At 44.2% G+C, this 4,624-nt stretch overlaps 1 long non-coding RNA gene across 1 annotated transcript; it reads right to left on the bottom strand.

Annotated features, from left to right (window-relative positions):
• Positions 1–2,119: 2,119 nt before the first annotated feature.
• On the bottom strand, positions 2,120–4,213 carry LOC148382233 (uncharacterized). Its single transcript, XR_015853949.1, has 5 exons — positions 4,166–4,213; positions 3,578–4,095; positions 3,090–3,146; positions 2,412–3,009; positions 2,120–2,347 (listed from the first exon to the last, which is right to left on the bottom strand). It is a non-coding gene; the product is annotated as an uncharacterized LOC148382233 (long non-coding RNA).
• Positions 4,214–4,624: the final 411 nt, after the last annotated feature.

The raw sequence follows: 4,624 nt of genomic DNA, 5'->3' as shown, positions 1-4,624 counted from the left end.
TAGTATTGTTGGTTTTGCTTTTTTTGCTAGTGCATCATAGTCTGGAGTAAAATGTGTTGTGGTAATCCTTAGGATAGAGCCGAGGTGTCGGTCCGTTAACCTAGATCTGTGACGGGCTTTGTTGACGTTCATGTCTTCTCACACACGTAGGTCGAGCCAAATTGTCCACTCTTAACATTCGGCACTCACTGTCCACCTTTCTTTTCTTCAGGCCACTCATTTTAATGGAAGGATTCCAGGGGAAGGTTTGTGGGTGGCTTTATCGTAAAACTATATCTGAAAGCTCAGCCCGCGAATTACGAGAATACTGACGTCACAGCCTACGCTCGAAATTCGGCACTGTTAGATGAAATAGAGCGCGGAGTGCGCCGCGTCCGTACTACTGAGTACGCACACGCACTTGAGTGTGCACCGAGCTTTCTGACACGGTCCCGGGAATAAATACATGGGCGGGCCCTTCCCCATCTACTGGGGAAACATAGTAATTGCAGGGAAAATGACCCCCCCAAAAATTAACAATTTATTAAGGTTTGGCGGTCCAGATTAAACGGCCCCGTGGGCCGGATGTCTGAAAAGGCCAATTTAATAAAGATGCCGGTAATGAGAGCACCTCTCTGTCGCTGCGTGTTTGCACTCAATCAAGGCTGCACAACATATTGGAAAGTCTGATATGGCAGCATTGGGCCAGACCATTGCATTGAGCAAAGTCATGCAAAGATTTGGGATGGAAATGAACTATTTGATCTGAATGAGATCAGTTAGATGTTAACTTTAACTTGCATCAATGACTTGTCATCTTCTAAAATAATTACAAATAGTTAGGCAAGAAAACATGGAGCTTGTTTCATTTGTCACATTAAACAACATCTTTGTTTCTTAAAATACATGTCCAACATACCACCATATGGCAGTTTTCTAATACACGTGCAGCCCTAAACACACACACACACGTCACCATTGGTGTCCAAACGGCAGCCTATTTGCCACAAAAGCCCATTGGACACGTGCCACTAGGGGGTGCGCCAAAATACGACTGATCAACGGCAACATCAAATACTAAGGGTGTTTTCACACCTGGACCCTTTTAAAAGAACCAAAGTCAGGCCTCTTTAAGTGGACCAAAAACTGGACCAAGAGGAAACAAACTCAGTTCTTTTTGTGTTCACATTGTGAGTGTATTTTAAAGAGGACCAAGTTCTCTTTCTGGTTCAGTTCAGCCTTGATGGGGCCTCAGTCCTCTTTCTGTTCACACTAGGTCCTCTAGAGCTCTCACACTCCCACTGCACTGCATTCTGGGTAGTTTTTGATATCCCCTGACTCCCTACTTCGCATTTTATCTCGAGTAGCTAAATACTTTAGTTTTTTCACTTTTATTCTGCATTGTATAGAAGTTCTATCAAAACCGGCTGCTTTCCTTCTCTCAGAAAATTCTTGAAATACTTTCACATTACGGTGGGTTGTAGATAGTTGTGATTTAATGCTGTCATCGTTCCAAATTTCCAAAAGACATTGTTTCGTCTTCTCCCCAAACTATGCCGCGTCCAGGTGCCGTGGCAGAACTTTGAACAACACATGCTTCTCTACGTTTACTATTAGAACCACGGTCACGACCACGACCACGAATTGCTGCTGCCATACTTCTCTGTTCTCTACAGTTTTGTTTTTGCGCCTGCAGTCACGTGACCAATCTACGGCAAGCCAAGGAGGTTACAATACAGTGCAAAAAGGCGAACTGAACCCAATGCGCTTTGTGTTCACAATGCACAGATAAGGTGAACCGTACCGTTGACTTTTTAGCGAACCTCAGGACGTGGTCTCAGTACGTTTTAAAGGGGTCTGAGTACGGTTGGCGTGTTCACATATGCACAAAAAATGCTGAGTCATCGATCTGAGTTCGTTTAGAGGGCTGAAAGGGACCAAGTGTGAAAACACCCTTAGATATTCTGTTTACAAGTCAAATCATCAGTCCAAAATTTCACTGACGCAGACATACAGGAGTAGTTTAGCCTAATTTTTGCTGTCAAGGTCAGGTTCATCAAGACACCACATGAATGACCTTCAAAATGAACACCGTTTTGTAGCAGTAGCACAAAAGAGCAAAATGTTTAATGAACTGGTGTCAAACAATTAGGAATTTGTTTCAGTATGCAACCCTCAAACAGATGTTTGGCCACCACTGGTGTGAATTAAAAAAAAAAAAAAAACTCAATTTCACACATTGAAGCTGCGCAGGTTTACGTCTCCAGGAAAGCGGGTCTACCTCAGAACCTGGCCGCAGGATACTTCAGAGTGATGCCACAGCAATCCGTCCACTTCTGATCAGATCGTGTCGTGTCCCGGTTGCCATCTGCAGAAACAGAAACAATGACAGAAACCCAAAGAGCACCCCAAGTTGTCGGTCACTTGCTTACTTGATCATAGCGGCTCCCTACTCTAGGTTACGGTCGCCGGGTCGGGTCCAGCCTGCAAAAGGTAGAACATGCAACGTGTCCGCTGCTCACGTCATGTCTTGAGCACCCTCGACAACGCAAGTACGAGTGTTAGGTTAGAAAAAGACCAAATGTTACAAGTCATTGCAAAATTGGACATTCAGCTCCAAAGTTTTGTTTGTCCATTGACATGACGTCCTCCCCCAAATGCGCCATCAATGGCAATCCTCGCACAAGACGCTGCTCTGGATCCAGACAAGTCACAACCTCATCCACAACTACAGACCACATCTTAAGCAAGAACAAGCAGATCCAACCAACAGATCCCCAAACACTGTCCACTCCTGCAACCTTTCTGTCGTGCACCCGTAACGAAAGCGCCTCCCAGAGCTCCACACTGCCCCCTCCTGGTCACATGATCCCCACACGTCAACTTTGGCGTGCTGCACCCATAACCAAAGCGCGTCCCAGAACTCCACACTGCCTCCTGCTGGTCACATGATGCCCACACACGTCAACTTTTGCACGCTGCTTGATTCTTGACTGGGTGTGGAATTGGCCATTCGGCTCCTCTTTCAGCCTGCAAACCATGCATCACCATTAATTGTGTGTTGGTAACTTCAGTTGCCATGAGAATGTAATAACCATAGATGAACTCACCTCATTTTCAAGTGCATTATCCGTCCTCACTGAAACCTCCACAAATCTTGCTTTTCGCTTTGTACGTATATAAGAAAGCCGCAGTGGTCATTTTACGGCACCAAAAAAAAAAAAAAAAGCCAACGTCAACAAAAATTGTGTACATATTAGAGTAATACAGACACAAATTAAACTGTCAGTTTAGGCGAATTAAACTGGTAGTTACGAGCGTTGCATGTCGCTGCAGCATCGTATGTATAGCACGAACGACGCCATTATAAAATAAAATGTGTTCAATATTACTCATCGGCAATGCAAGGGTCTCAAGCCGGGAAATGTTCTTTTCCGCCGTATACTTGCAGCATCGTACCTGCAGCAGGAGCTGCGCCATTATGAAAGAATAAAGCCAATTAACATCGAACAAAAAGCCTCAAAATTACTCATCGGCAGTTTAGATTAGCAACGCAAGTGCAAAAGTCGCGACAATTTCTTATCCAAACGCAACCTACCTCGAGTCAAAAGACGATCCAGGTTTGCAGTCCAAAATCGGCGGAGTGGAGCTCAGTTGTCCGAAGAGTGGGCGGAAACCGGAAGTAAAAAATGTTCGCAAACGTTTTTTAGGTAAAGGTTTTTCACATATCAACCTTGAGTAGACCAATACTAAAAGTGAACGAGTATTTGGAGCCCAAAGGTTTGGTTTTGATACGAATTTGCAACAATCTGTTTGGCAAAAAGCACATTCAAAAGTTTGCATGATAACGTCAAATAAAACACCAATCAATATTCAACAGAACCAAGAAACGCGGCCAATTTGTCAAACAAACATCTGCATTCAACGCCCCAGCAAAAAACCACCACGTGGTAAAGAAAAAAAAAAGAGCTGGCCAACATTTAAAAAAAAAAAAAACATTCGAAATAATGGCACAAAAACCAAAGAGCCCACCGTGCTACCTGCAGCAAATCAAAGTGAACTGTGACGTTACTGTGCTTTGCTCAAACGGTGTAGCGGTCCTCAAGTGTGAAAATCCTGCAACAAGCAAAAAGGCATCGTGAGAAACGGCCGCAAACGACAAACATTCGCTTGTGTGCACACCTACCTGCGGAGGTATGCAAGAGGACGCCATTTTACTTCACACGTATTTAATAACTCTTTTCCTGCACACCTGTCTTCAATTGACCTAAGGGCCTGACGTCACGTCCGGCAATCCGTGGCAACTTTCTTCTCCTGCTTGTGCAACGACGCTATGCACACGAGCGCCACCAGGTGACCTGTTATGGTAGCTGCTTCGGTTAACCCTGGAAATTAAAGTGAACGGGCAATCTTGGGATTCCCGGAGGTTGTCACCGACCCAGACAGTGACAGACGCTCTTGGCGGATAAAGGTTACAATTTAATACATGCTGAAGGCAGGAAGTTCAAACAAAAATTCTGAAGATGCCTTCATACAAAAGAGAAAACAAAATAAACATCTTCCCCTAGAATTTATTTCAATGAATTCTATACAGCCATAATTGAACATTTAAACATGAGACTTAAGGGTAGTTTTGTAAAAATGG

Source organism: Syngnathus floridae, chromosome 18 (genome assembly GCF_059516105.1).
Source record: "Syngnathus floridae isolate MCC-2025c chromosome 18, RoL_Sflo_1.0, whole genome shotgun sequence".
Taxonomy (NCBI): Eukaryota; Metazoa; Chordata; class Actinopteri; order Syngnathiformes; family Syngnathidae; genus Syngnathus; species Syngnathus floridae.
This window is presented reverse-complemented; position numbering and strand designations above follow the sequence as displayed.